Below are 15,777 nucleotides of genomic sequence, written 5' to 3' on the forward strand. Positions count from 1 at the left end.
GGGGGTGGTGACTGCCAATGAGGGGCGTATAGTGATGTGCGTGATGGTGGTAGCGGATGAGGATGTAGTGCATGCAGGTGTGAGTGTAGACGCTACTGGGAGGGAGGTGGACGAGGAGGAGGAGGGGGACACAGTGGACACAGTGGATGTTGGTATGTCTGCATCTGGATGATGTTTGTTTGAGTGCCTATGGGATGATGTGTGGTGCTTGTGTTTGCCTCAACCACTCCTGTGTGTTTTCTTGGGTGCATGCTGGTCTGCCTGTGTGCTTGGGATAGGTTGGGGTTAAGGGGAATGGGATTGGGCAGAGGAAGTTGGAGGGGGTAGGCTAGAAACAGGGACAATAGCTGCAATCAGGGAGTAGGCCAGAGCCTGGATTGATCTCTGTTGGGCCACCATGCCAGAGCGAATGCCCTCCAGGAATGCATTTGTTTGTTGCAAATGGGATGCCAGCCCCTGGATGGCATTCACAATGGTTGACTGCCCAACAGAGATGGATTGCAGGAGGTCAAGAGCCTCCTCACTCATGGCAGCAGGGCTAACTGGGCCAGGGCCTGAGGTGCCTGGGGCGAAGGAGATGTCTGCCCTCCTGGGTGAGCGGGCATGGGCAATTCGCTGAGGGGCTGCTGGGAGGGCAGTGCTGGTATGGGGGTGGCATCTGTACCTGTAGCTGGGGTGGTCACAGAGGTATCCGCCACTATCAGGGAGCTTCCATCTGAGGAGGTATCACTGTCAGAATTGTCCCCTCCAGTCTCTTTGCCGTGGTGCTCCCCGCACCCTCCGTCCCACTAGTGCCCTCACTGTCGGTGGATTTGGCCTCCTGGGCCCTGTGGAATGCAGCTCTCCCCGTCGTCGGTGCCTCTGCTCCACCGCCAGATGATGCTAATGCACATAAGGACAGGGTAACAAAACAAAAAGTGGGGGAGACAAAGGATACCCTTGGTCAATGGTGGCAACAACACCACCGTTGGCGTACACGATACACACACACAGGGAACAGCCCTACGCACTAGGCAATGCACTAACAGTCACAATGCTAGTAACCAGCCCATGAACAGGGATACCTAACGCCAAATGCAGCATACCTGAGACCCACAGACACCTGCCCAGTAGAGGATACCTACTAGCTTGGTTGGAGGAGGTTGACCTCAGACCCTGCACTGTCCAGCCTGGCCTAGGGGAACCCACAGACTCACATCCCCCACCCGGATGCTACCCCACCACACGCAAGTAGTATATTGGGGCACTATACTCACCCCCTGTGGCTGCTGTGATGCCCCTAAGGGCCCATTCAGCTCCGGATAGGCCACTGCCAGAATGCAGGCCATCGGGGGGGTCAGGGTTCGATGGGCAACCCTTCCTCGTTGGGAGCCCCCATCCCCAGCTGGGCCTCTGCGGTCTTCTGTGCCCAGCGTCTCAGGTCCTCCCACCGTTTGCGACAGTGGGTGGTCTGCCTGCTGTAGACCCCCAGGGTCCGCACGTCCTTGGCGATGGCACGCCATATACCCTTTTTTGGATGGGCGCTGACCTGCAGAGAAATACACATAGGAAAAGGTATCAGTCAGACCGTCCTGCCTGTTACACTTATTCCCCACCATAGCCCTCACATCCCCTTACGCACAGACATTGTCCACCATACATGCAGCACGCTGCCCAGGCCCTTCCACCAACCCCCTCCTACATGAGGCCCTCACACACAGCACTCCATGCATTCCTGCACCATGCATCGTGCTCACAGTGTACTCACCATACAGCATTCGGTACTGGAGTAGGACCCTATCCACCAGTCTCTCCAACTCCGCAGCGGTGAAGGCAGGGGCCCTTTCCCCAGTGTCACAAGCCATGGTTGGTTCCAGACACAGGTCACAGCAGCACTTGCAGTGTAGGTCCTCTCCTGTTGAAGGTCAGGTAGCAAGTGAGTGAGCAGACAGAAAATGGCAGTCACAACCGCGGCGGTGCGTACCATCACTGCTGGCGTGCATCACCATTGGCCACTGTAACACATAGGGCCCAATGGTATCCAATAAGGAGTTGCACGGCAGTTCTCGACCCCCTCCCGCAATGGCGCACAACGTCAGCGGAATTACCTCATTTCCACATGTCCCTCCATACAAGACAGCCGGACGCCATTTCAGGGGGTGGGGTCAAGTCATGGCACCTAACTGCATCACAGTAAACATAGGCATCATTAGGGCCTATCCAACAATATACTGTTACAGTCACAACATGCAATGCAGTGTAGTGTTTGGAAATATAGAATGCTGACCAGCTGCTCACCGTTAGCCCCCTAGATTGCAATCGCTGCGGATGAACAGGAGATGGAGACATCCCCCCATGTACAGGCCCCTGGTGGACTTGGCAACAATGGACGACAGGCACATTATCCTCACCTATAGACTGGCCAGGCACACAATCACAGAGCTGTGTGCCCAATTGGAACCTGACCTGATATCTGATATCCGTCAGCCCACCGGTATCCCCCCTCTTGTGCAAGTCCTATCAGTGCTCCATTTCCTGGCAACTGGCTACTTCCCAGTGACAGTGGGCTTGGCAGCAGGAATGTCTCAGCCAATGTTCTCAATAGTGCTAACCAGATTGTTGTCTGCTCTGATTGTATGCGCAGCTACATCGTTTTCCCCCAGGTGGAGGAATTGGCCACAGTGAAAGCTGATTTCTATGCAATGGGACATATCCCCAACATTATTGGGGTGGTTAATAGTAAACATATTGCATTTGTCCCCCCCGGAGAAGTGAACAGGTGTTCAGAAGTCGAAAGAGCTTTCACTCCATGAATGTGCAGATAGTGAGCCTGGAGGACCAGTACATCTCCCATGGGTCTGTGCATGATGCCTTTATCCTGAGGAATAGCAGCATCCCATATGTGATGGCTCAACTCCAGAGACACAGGGTGTGGCTAATAGGTGAGCCCTGGCTGTTGGTATATGGATATGGTGTGGGCCGTAAGGGTTAGTGTGTGTCAAACAGTTGTCCCTCGATATTTGCAGGTGACTCTGGTTACCCAAATCTCTCATGGCTACTGACCCCTGTGAGGAATCCCAGGACAAGGGCAGAGGAAGGTTACAATGAGGCACATGGGTGAACAAGAAGAGTAATAGAAAGGATTTTCGGCCTTCTGAAGGCCAGGTTTCGTTGCCTCCATCTAACAGGTGGATCCCTGTACTACTCACCCAAAAAGGTGTGCCAGATCATCGTGGCATGCTGTATGTTGCACAACCTTGCCTTACGTCGCCAGGTGCCTTTTCTGCAGGAGGTTGAGGCTGGAGATGGGCAGAGGATGAGGATGAGGACAACAGAAGTGCAATAATATGACAATACTTCCAATGACACACAGGTTAGACACTGTAATTTCCCTTTACATTGACAGTTTTGAGTTTGACATTGTCACTGGCAGGCTGATTTTCCCACTTCTATGGCCACTCACTTTACCCTTTGGCATCTCTATTTGCAGATATGTGTGCCCTACTATTGCTCCTGGTGTGTTGACTGCAGCCAACTACAGGTCATTCCTATGTATACATTATTGTACAGTTGTATTGCAGTGTTTAAAGCTTGTTAAACAAATACATAGTTCAATTATTTGACAGATTCCATACTTGTATTTATTCAAACAGTGGTTTTTTAAGTGCTAATATGTAGGATGGTATGTGCAATGGGCTGGAGTGAAAGTGGAGGAATGTCCAGGATAGAGTCCAGTCTATTTGCATCACAGGTGCATTGTCCAAGGGGGCATAGGAAGTGGAACAATGTCAGTTCAAGGTGGACAGGGTGACAGAGTGAGACACAAGGGTGACGATCAGGAGAGTATTATTTCCTGGTGGGGGTCGTGGCAATAGTCTCTGGCTTCTGCCTCGATCACAAGGACCGTTTGCGGGGTGGTTCTCCTTCTGCAGGGAGTGGGGTGCTGGTGGCCTGTTGTTCCTGTGATGGGGCCTCCTGTCCACTAGTGGCAGTGGAGGTGGAAGGCTGTTCATCGGTTTGGCTAGTGTCAGGGGCCCGGTGGGTGTGCCACTGCCTCCCTCATGGTTTTGGCCATGTCTACCAGCACCCCTGCAATGGTGACCAGGGTGGTGTTTATGTCCTTCAAGTCCTCCCTGATCCCCAGGTACTGTCCCTCCTGCAGCCGTTGGGTCTCCTGCAACTTGTCCAGTATCTGGCCCATCGTCTCCTGGGAATGGTGGTATGCTCCCAGTATGTTGGTGAGTGCCTCGTGGAGAGTCGGTTCCATGGGCCTGTCCCCCCCCCGTCGCACAGCAGTCCTCCCAGCTTCCCTGTTGTCCTGTTCCTCTGTCCCCTGAACCGTGTGCCCACTGCCACTGACCCCAGGTCCCTGATCGTCCTGTGTTTGTGGGGTTGCCTGGGGTCCCTGTAGTGGTGGTCACACTGCTGATTGACGTGTCCTGGGGGCAGAGGTATGTGCCCGCTGGGTGGGTACTGTGGTGGTGTTTCCTGAGGGGAGAGGCTCTGTGGTGATATGGGACTGTGCCTGGGTTTCCAACTGTCCGGAGATCCCTGATGGGCCAGGTTGGTCATCCAGATCCAGGCGTCCAGAGCTGCTGTCATCACTGTGGGCCTCTTCTGGGGGTGGACTGGATGTTGCTGGCACCTCCTCTCCGGTGACTTTGGGTGGGGGACCTGTGGGTATGTAAATGTAGTGTTATTGTTTCTGTGTGTGTCATCTTGTGCATGGGTGTGTTGCACTCTATGGTTGTTAGTGCCCTGTCAGCTTTGCCTTGTGTGAGTAGTTATTTTGTGAGCTATGTGGTTCTCTCTAGTGTGCATGTTTTAGTGATGGGTGTCCATGCAGGTCTGTGATGGGGGTCCCTGCGTTGGTGTTACATGCAGGGCTTGGTATTGGGAGGGGTGGTATGTGATGGTGGGGTGTGTGTGAGGTGGTGGAGTGATGGGAGTGAGGGTAATGGTGGGGGTATGTGATGGCATGCAGGTAGGGGGGGTGATAGTAATAGAGATTTGACTTACCAGAGTTCAGTCCTCCTCCTACTGCTGCCAGGCCCTCAGGATGCATGATTGCCAAGACTTGCTCCTTCCATGTTGTTAGTTGTGGGGGAGGAGGTGGGGATCCACAGCGAGTCCTTTGTACAGCTATTTGGTGGCTTGCTACTGTGGAACACACATCCCCCATTGGTCATTCCACCTCTTCCTAATCTCATCTCTTGTTCTGGGGTGTTGTCCCACGGCGTTGACCCTGTCTACGATTCTCCGCCATAGCTCCATCTTCCTAGCAATGGATGTCTGCTGCACCTGTGATCCGAATAGCTGTGGCTCTACCCGGATGATTTCCTCCACCATGACTCTTAGCTCCTCCTCTGAGAACCTGGGGTGTCGCTGTGGTGTCATGGGTGTAGTGTGAGTGGTGTGGGTGAGGGTGTGTGGGGTGCTGTGTTGGGGTGTGCGATGTAAGGTGTGTGGATGGTGTAAAGTGATGGTGGTTTGTGTCTGTGGTCTTGTCTGTGGTCTTGCTATCTCTCTTGTGGCAATTGTTTTTAGTCGTAAAGGGTTGTGGGTAATGTGGGTGGGTGTTTTATAGTGGTGTGGGTGTGGTGTGTGTATGTGTGTCAGGTGTGTGTTATTCAAATTGTCCAATGTAGTGTTGTTTTGTATGTGTGTGTGTATTTTGAGCGTGGCAGTTTGTACCGCCAATGGTTTAGCGCCATTGAATGTCCACTGTGGTGATTCGTGGGTCATAATGCTGTGGGCGTAGTTCTGTTGGCGTGGGTTTTGCTACCGCCAGTTTATCACTGACCTTTGGGCTGGCAGTCTTGTGTGTGTGGCTGTATAGTGACGGATTGCTATGTGTGGGTCATAATATGGATGGTGGTAATCCGCCGCGGCAGCGGTATGTTGGCGGCAGTCAGCATGGCGGTAAGCGGTACTTTCCGCCAATGTCATAATGAGGGCCTTACATGAACATTTGCTCATTGTATTACACATGCCTCTTCCAGTTCTCTGTGTCATAGCATAAGATGAGCATGTCCTGATATTTTGGGCACTTCTACATGCAGAAGTTCATGTTTGGCCAGCAGCTTACTGGGATAGATCTTTATAGAGGTTCCTGACCACTCTATGTTATGTGCACTCACTGCATGTGCAAAGTGACAAAATATTGATCTTATTTTTGCCATTTTGGTCATCCCTACGTAGTATGTGACAGTGCCAATATGCTTGCACTCACACATATATTTATGTCCCTGTGGATCTACTGATACTGTTGCTGTTGTACATGACAATGACACAACCTTTAATAGTTCACTTATGTTAGCATTTGAATTTGGTGTGAACGTGATGTGAATTTCTAACATGTCACATGTATAGTTGTAGAATTTATTGTTAGCCTTCAGTTGTTGCTTTTCATCAAACAATTTGTCATTTTGCACTGGGATTAACACATAGGTATTGCAACATGGAGCATGTCTATGTAGGATGCACTTATGTTGTTACAAGTATCTGTCCGCCGCAGATCTGGACACAATACTTTGGTTTTCACATCTATGTGTATGTCTGTAACTAGTAGGTGATTGTGTTCATCTATGCCTTGATTCTTTCAGCATTGAGATTGGTATCCTGAGTACACTACGGTACCTTGTCCAGGTTGCATTTAATGACATGTTCGTGGCTGATGTATGCCTCATTTTCTAGCACTGTGTTTGACTTTGTGAGTTTGCTGTATTCATATACTTTTCTTTTGGGCAACTTACACCACAGGCCAGATGTGCCATCACATTTGTTACTTACGTCAATATGGCTCATCACCTATGTGTATGTGTGTACGTTGCCTGTCAGTATCGCTGAGACATATGTGTGTTTTTTCCTGTTGGTGTCACAAGGTAATTTAGTATGAAAATGTACACATCTGGGGGCCTGCACAGACATAGCATGCCACACATGACCTTTACAAACACTTTGTCCTCTGTTGTTTTTTAAACTTAGGTCTGCATACAAATATACTGCCATGATGGACACACTTACTCATTTCCACAGTACTTTTTATTACACCATCAAAATTGTTGACCTTAGACTGATACCGAAAGTAGATACAGCATTAAGGAGACACTCATCTCACAATTATCTCTTGCATTGCCTTTGTACCCATATTGGCTTACCTGGCACACCACATGTTTTTTATCATTATTCGTTACCCAGTGCAGACGATGTGGTTCCACCCACTCGCACATAGTAAAATCACATATTACTACTCACTGATGTTCTGTAGCTACAGCCATTGACAAATTAGTGAGTGAATGTCAATGTGGGGCATCATGGTCTACATGTTACAGTACATTGTGCACAGGCGCACAGATATTTGGAAATGTGACACTGTGCAGTTCAGCAAATCACCTATCAGCACTGCAGTGTCACCAAGAAAGGGCAGTATTGCACATTATTTAGGCATACAGCACATCCTTGACCTTTAACCTTGCACTGGCACACAATGAGCTGCTTAGCACAGACACAGGCACACTTGCAACATGGTGCTTGGGTGTCTGGATGCCATGCGGAATTGACTTTGTGCAGGAAGGGAAACCTTCCTGCACGTGATGAACCCCCAGAGACCTGATCATCTTTGTATATGTGCCATGGCATCCAGCACACATAGGAAGCTGGAGTGTCTTGAATGATTCAGTTATTTTTCCTTGTTACACATCACCTGGGGAGACCAATTGATTTGACGGATTTCAAAGTTTACCTGGTGTGGGATAAATGACATGCCTCATAGACCATGAGAGTTGCATGGGGACAGACACTTTATGGCCAGGGAACCCCTCTCTTGCACACAGTGTTATTACACTGCATTATGTGCAGCGTAGCATTACTCTGGATCTTTACACCATTCATTCGAAGGCACACGAAGTAGCTTTGTTTGTCTTAAAAAGTGTGACTTGGGGGTTTGCATTACACATGTACCATGATGCATGAGGCACACCCTTCATACATGTGGCCCTATCTCCATCAAGAGACACAGAGATGGCTATTGCGTGGTACATTTTTTCCCCTTGGTAGGTCTGTCATGTACTTCAGGTTGCTTACCAACAAGTGGGGCATTCACATATCGCACATTCTGTAAGCGCTCATTGATGATGCAGTATCTGAAGATGTAGGCATCATACTCACTCCCCTTGTATTTTGCCAGCACACTGGTGAACATCACCAGATGGTTCATGATGGCCTGGATGTTGATGGAGTAGGTGTGCTTCCGGTTCCCGTACAGGTGTGATGTTTCTGTAGAGAAAAGCAATTGCACATATGTGCAATCCATGGCACCTACCACATGTGGAAATCCCGCAATGGCAAAGAAATCTTGCTTGGTCACCAGCTTCTGTTGTGACTTCAAGAAGACGAGGTACTGGGGTGTTAGGCAGATGATGGCATCCAGGACAGAGAGTAGGAAGGCATAAAAAGATGGCCGGGATATTCCTGTCACTCTGGCTGTTGTGATCTTGAATTAACCAGACGTCAGCATGTAGAGGACTGCCAACAGCTTGACCTGTGTAGGGATGTTGGTGGGCCTGGCAGTTGGTGGCTAGAGCCTTGCTGCTGTCTTGTTCAGCAATTCAGTGATGGACTTCCTCCTGAGTCAATGAGGGAAATCTGCTGGCGAAACACACGCAACATTCTCCTGCGGTGCCTACATGTTGGTGGTAATGGTGGGAGCACCTCCTCACAACTCCCAGCTGCAGAATGGGCACCTCCATGGCGTAATTGAGCTTGCCATACTGTTTTGTGTGGCTTGCCTTTATGCACCACAGCCACTGCAACATTTCCTTTACTTGGATTGCCGATGCACAGGAATTTTGATGCATTTCAGGCTCTGCATGCTGCATGCTGATGATGCATCACACATTGACAAAACCATACATATTACTGCACCAGTTTTACAGTAAAATTTAGAGGGGAACACCTAGCTTGCATATTTTAATCTCTACATGCCGCAGTCGGTACTGGCACAGGTATTTTTAGACCCAGACCTACACAAACTGACGCATTTGGCCCCATGCACTGATTCCTAAATATGGAGTACTGCCTGTCCCACCATTGTGTCAAAATTAGTGACACAGCAGCAGAGCAAGCCTCTCATTAATATGCCTCCTAGTCCCTTTCTCTCACTCTTCTAGGTTCTTTTTTATCTGTTCTTTTCCCCTTTGTCAATGTATTTCTAGCATTCTCTTTGTTTTTCTCTCACCCTTCTCTAAAATTCTCCTTCTTGTAACTGAAAATCTAATGAGGGAAAAATAATCTCCAGTTTCCAAAAGAGAGTGCTGATGAAGCCCACCTCCAACCACCAGCATTTCCTCTCTGGGATTCTAATGTGGGAAAAAACAGTACATTTTTATGAATCCTACAGTTATACATCTCTCACCGGTTTGTCCTTTGATCGACATTCAATGCTGTCTTATCGTGGGCAAAATCATTGCTTATTGTTGCCATTCTGCCTCCATTTGTATACCTCAACTGCACCCAGCATTGCTAAAGAAACAAGCCTTGGAAGGCTCTTTAGATGTTGTAGTACCTAACGAGCGACCTCAAGCAAGAGGAATAGGCCTGTGAACTGCAATAGGCATGAAGCAGCACTGCCTCTTGTCAATACTGCATGGAAACTGAGCGGGTTTTGTATATTCACATAAGCCCCAGTGGGTTGCTTAAGTTGCTTCCTCTATATGTTTCAAAAGTATCTCCATCCCTGCTGCACAATTTGCATGAGGTTTTTGGTTTTGCACTTGGTTTTTAGCTCCCAATGGTAGTCTGTAATGAGACTTCCTGACCCTTATAGTTTGGTTGATATTACTGTGTTCTTACAGCACAACTGGGCTTCTCTTTTCCCTTTTCTGGACGGTGTCTTTCTGCAGGTCAAACAAGCAGCACCTTTCTCCAGAGTGAATTTAACCTCTTCCCTCAAGGCAGATTCAACTACTCCAGCAGGTCTAGGGCACAAGTTCCTTTCAGAGGTCCTTAGTCACCAGACAGCTAGATAGACTCAGTCCAGCTGTTCTTTTTTTCCAGCAGGCGGTCTATACTGTTCTCCTGGCATTCTGCAGCCATCCTAGCAGGGCTGTTTCTCACACTGTCCCCATCAGGAAGGAAGTTCCTGTTGGGATGGAAAAGTCCCTTGCATGGTGTTGGACGTGTAGTCTTGCCTTGAGTGTCCCAACTGCAATGGTGTCTGGATCCCTGGTGCTGATTTTGTGTTGTCAAGGGTGAAAACAATCATGTTTATGCACCATAATATAGGCCTATCTCACAGATTGTAGTCTTGTTGGACTGAGAGAAGCACCCAAAGCACTATCCTCATAGTGGTGAAAAGCTACTGCCTTTCCCAGTAGTTAATCAGTACGAGTGTGGTGGTGGAAGCATACCATGTATTGATCAGTAGAAGTGAACAAGCTTTTTTACCTGTGTCACTCTATGAGACCTGCAGGCTCACTTATGTAAAGTTCTGTTGCTGTGTCCTCTGACCAGGGCTGTGGGCAAATGCCTGCCAGTCTCCCAGCTGGGTGAGGGGGACATCACACATGGACATCCAAGACCACCTGCCTCTGGAGCCTGGAGCACCCAGTGAGATCCAGTGTGGGATGCTGGTGAGTGGATTCCTGTAGCAAGGTATGGCTACTGCACTGATTGAGTTGTTGCCTGTGTGCAGGTTCAAGTCTGTGAGCTCATGTGCCAGAAAGGGCCTCCATGATTTAGCCATGGTCAGCATCACTGCTGTGCTGACTGGGTCATAGCCTGTGTGTGGATTGAAGCTGGTGGCCCTGTGTGCCAGGAGGGGCCGACATGAAGATTACTGTCATGCCAATTGGGTCATAGCCCATGAGCAGAGGAAAGTCGGCAACTCTATAAGTCAGATGGGGCTGCCCTGAAGGTTACTGTCATGCTGATCAGGGCATTGTATGTGTTCAGATTAAGGTCAGTGACCCTGTATGCCAGGTGCAGCCCTTAAAAGAGAAGGACCAGTCCCTTGTGGAAGCCATTGTTGTGAGGAGAGGCTGCTGTGGTGACCCGTGCGGGCCTGAGCCCCGATTGAGAATTGGAACTGGAGCAACCTCTCCCACACCCCCTACCCTCCATGAGAAGAATCAGAAGAACTTACTGTATCACTGGAGAAAATGCCATGAATGCCCAACCATGACCCCTGCAGAGCTGCAAGTGCTACTTACCAACCACAGCTGCTTTCTCTCTTCGCAGAGCCTTCAGTTATGTCATCCTTTGACTTTTATCAGAGTCAAAGTGGGACTCCTGAGACTCAGACTACTAGTGGATCCTAACCTAAATGTCACCTATCATGAATGCGGAATAACCATTACCACTAGTGAGAGGGAAGTGGGACTGGGAGCCCTGCTTATTGAACACTACATCCCTGACCTCAGGGAACTGTGTGTTTTGTTTGTATATGTCATATTTCACTTTGAGTTCATACATAAATTCTCTTTTTGTCATAAAAGAAAGCATTTGACTTGAACAATCCTTTATTGCTGCTATTGACATAGTTTGAGTTATGAGTTTGAGTTCAGAGCCCCTCCATATGGACCCTGAGAAGCCTTGGACTGCTTGACCCATGTTACCACTGAGAGTCAAGTGATGTGGTGGTATTTCACCCAGTTGCTCAATACTCATAGCAGGATGGGCCACAGGACATCAGGAGTAAAATGCCTCAACCCCCTCGGTCGGGCCCAGTAGCTCCTGCTTGCACCATGGCCCTCTGAAAGGGGTTCTGACAGTCTGTAATCAGAGATCCTGGCTCTGGTGCTCAAGTAATTTCCCCTCACATTACTTATTGAGTCTAGTCACTGATCCAGGAAAACAATGGCACACTTTCTTGGTTAAGCTTTTGCATTTATGTGAGATTTCCAGGCCACAATGTGTATTCTACTAGTTCACCACCTGGACTAGTTTCAGGCAGATTCTCCTCCTGTCTTTCCAACTGACACCAGCTTGTTCACGTGGGCGCCACCAGGTCCCAAAAGATCTGTATCACCTGTGGAGGCCACCAGGGTTCCATAATGCTCTATATCATCTCCAACCTCTAGATTGAGATAACAGTATTTGAACCCCAACTTTCACTGAAGGACAAGTCACTTTGATTCGCCCTAGACACAAAACTCGCCCTCAAACACCATGGGCCAGATTTAGGAGCCCCTAGCCCCTCCTTCTACCACATTAGCGTCATTTTTTTATGCTAATGTGGCTGAGGCCAAAATCAATGCACCAAATTTACAGGGGCGCACTGCATGCATTGCGCCACTTTGTAACCCTTTGCATTACATTATGCCTACGCCAGGCATAACGCATGGAAAGGGGGCATTCCCCCATTAGAGGGGCTGAAAAAATGGTGCAAAGAAATCGAAGAGATGTCTTTGCATCATTTTTTCAACACTATTAATGCCTGCTCAGAGCAGGCATTAAAAGAATGAACACCATTATTTATAATGGGGCTCAATGAGCTTTGCAGGACTAGCATCAAAATTTCTTACGCTAATCCTTCAAAGTTCAGAACTAGCATCAAAAATGTTGACGCTAGTTCCCATAACTACCACCATGGTGCATCGTATCTTAGATACGGCGCATACATGGTGGCGTTAGGGGGGCACTAAGGAGTGCAAGAAAAGTGCAGCTGCACTCGGTGTAGCGCCACTTTCCTTAAATCAGGCCCCATGTTGCTAAAAAACAAAGATGGCCTGGTACCAGCTAGCTCGTAAAAGAAGAAGTGAAAACGGTTCTTCCAAAAAGTAGCTTCATAACTGCTGTTCAAGCCCACATAGTCTTGAGCCTGGCTAGTGGTAACACCCCATTCCATGGCCTCCCAGACTCCAAAGTAGTTCACCATAAGAGCTGCCTGCACGCCACAGCAAGTTCAATCCAGGGCCTATAGAAACACGACAACATCACCAATATCGTGGTGGAACTCATTGGTTCCCCTTGCTGGCCCGCATCATCTTCAAAACCAGCTGCATCATTTACAAAGGAATCACAACCAATATCCCTGCTTATTTTGCAGAAGATGTTCACCATGTCTGGTGGTTTTCAACACTCCTGCAGTCAGGACACCATCAGACTATAGACTAAGAAGGGTGAAAAAAAGAAAAAAAGCAGCAGGCCTTTTCTCTCTATGCGACCAGGATCTGCAAAAGCATCATAACATAACAAGTGTATTTGTATAGCACATGTATCACCCAAGGGCATCAAGGTACTGAATAACAGATGATCATTGTTACCCAACGGTACTCATTTTATTGACCTCAGGAGGATGAATGAACCCAACAGGAATTGAACCTATGACCATGAAGTTGAACACAGGTCCCCCTCCGTGGAAGCGTTAGTCCAGTGAGCCACCAGACCATCCTCTTTCACCAGGGCCACCCTAAACACTATTCCAAATTAGGAAAGAGTTGACTAAACACTTTTTTTTACATCACAATTCATTAATTGTTCATACATCCCCCACTTCTTCAATCACTCATTGACTTTGCACTTGTCTTTAACCCTAAATAGTGCTCTGCTGCCTTTGGCTAGGTTTGAACTATAGAAATACTACACACATACACAAATACATATATTTGGTGTATTTCTCCCAGGCTGGTCAAGTGACAGGCTTTGTCTTCCCGTTACAGCAGAAAGGAGGGGTAGCCCTTTAAATTCTCAGTCGGAAAACCCCAAAACAAAGACTCAAAAGAAGGATCGGTTACCTCACACAGCTGCCTCAGAGCAGCATGCCTGGGGCAAGATTGAAGCAGAATGGGGGAAGGGACTGTTCCCACAATTTTAGCTGCCATCTGTATACTTCCTTCCTTTCAAAAATATCTGGTGCAGCTTAAAGGACATCAAGAATGTTCCTGTAATGTACAAGCCTGTCTGAAAGACACTTTCGATCCTCTAAGTTGTGAACCATACACACATATGGGATTCATAATGGATTCTGTTACCTCACTGGAAAGCACTACAGATATACTCCATTCTCCCCATATTTCTCACATGCGACATTACAGCACACACACACACTCCCCGTACATGTCTCTTGGAACCTATCCAGAGCCCTTTACCCTGAATGCACACAGGAAACCTACTTTATGTTAAAAGGCAGGCACTACCAGTTGTATCTCACAATCCAATTTAAACCCAGTTTCCAGGGTGTGTGATTTCATTAGTGTGTCTCGTCCATAAAGCAGAGTTCTAAGCACCAGAGAACAGAAAGCAAAAAATTGAGGGCCTCATTTACGAAGCTTTTGGCACAAGGTGGCGCAGCAAGTGCCCTACTGCACCGCCCTGCATCATAGGGAAAGGGCAGAAATGCACAATATCCACAAGATATGTCACATTTCTGTCCTCTCCCGCTGTGCTGGCACACAAATTGCTGCCTAGCTTCTTTGCAGGCACCCTTGCACCATGATGCAAGGGTGCCTGCATTGCGGGGATGATTGTTTTTGTGCTGGAAGGGTCACCTTCCTGCACAAAAACAATCAACAATCACAAGAGGTGTTTTCCTCTTTCTTTGCATCCTGCAGAATGCAGCACACATAGAAAGAGGAAAAAACAGGGAGAAATAAAGATATTTACAAGGCAATGAAAATCCACGCAAGGTGGCTTTGCGTGGCCTTGTAAATATGGGCAGGCACACTGTGCCACCGGAGCATCGAAAACAAGCATTTGGAATACAATAGGTCTTGCATATTTCGAGCACGTCAATTGTCAACTTTTGACAACAGGGCACACAAGCAAAAAAAAACAAACAAAAAAAACACACAAGTAAAAAGTGAGAAAGGACGACGTAACAACATAAAAGAAAGTTAGCTTTAAATACTAAAAAGTTGCTATTTGTTTTGTCCTGCTGCTCACGTTTTTGACAGTCACAAGCCTTCTGTTTGCAGGGCACTAAAAGTTACAACAACAAAAAAAAAGTAGTACCTCGACCACGTGGGAAGCAGTGAACGGGCACTAGTTAAGTTGAAATCAATTAGTGCTTGATCTCTGCTACACATAGAGGAACGGAAAAGATGCCAGATATGCCTTGACCAATTACGGGGCTGTAAAGAAGACTGACACACAAACCAACAAATGGTGAGCAACAGGTGGGCTCCAAGCCCTTTACTGAAAATACAACAGAGTTTTGCATGCGAGACACATGCACTAGTGCATGCACTTGCAGACTCGACCCTAAAAACTGATGCGCCTGTGACGCAGTGGGCAGCTAGGGCCTTATAAATGAGGCCTTGAGTTTTCATAGACCAGAGCTCATTTTCCTTACACTGTGAGTTGCAGGGTGGGTTCCTTATACATCTCTGCTACAAATGCTCAGCACACTGAACTGCGATACCGGTTTAGCGGGCTGCTCGAAGAGTCACTGTGAAACATTGTTGATTCCAATCTGCCACCTCTCACCCAGGCTGAGCGTTCATCATTGATTCTCAGCATGCAGATGGATATGAATCTTTTAGCGCCTCATTTCGCGTTTCATCTTCGAGCGGGGAATCAATACATTGTATTCCTGAGCGACTTGTCAAGAGCAGATGATCTGCAGCATTAATACAAATTCAAATGCTTGTCACTGCACATCAAATAAGCGATGGCGAGCATCACCGTGGCTTCTAAAAGGAAAACGAGATCATGAGACCTCAGTGGTTCCAAAGATGCATGGAGGTGGAGAGGGCCTGAGACACTGGAAATGAGCAAAGGCTGCAATGTCTCACTCGCGTATGTGGTAATGTGGCTATGGTTTATGGCTTCCTGATCACTGATATCATCCATGCCTTT

This window comes from Pleurodeles waltl, chromosome 3_1 (genome assembly GCF_031143425.1).
Source record: "Pleurodeles waltl isolate 20211129_DDA chromosome 3_1, aPleWal1.hap1.20221129, whole genome shotgun sequence".
Lineage (NCBI taxonomy): Eukaryota > Metazoa > Chordata > Amphibia > Caudata > Salamandridae > Pleurodeles > Pleurodeles waltl.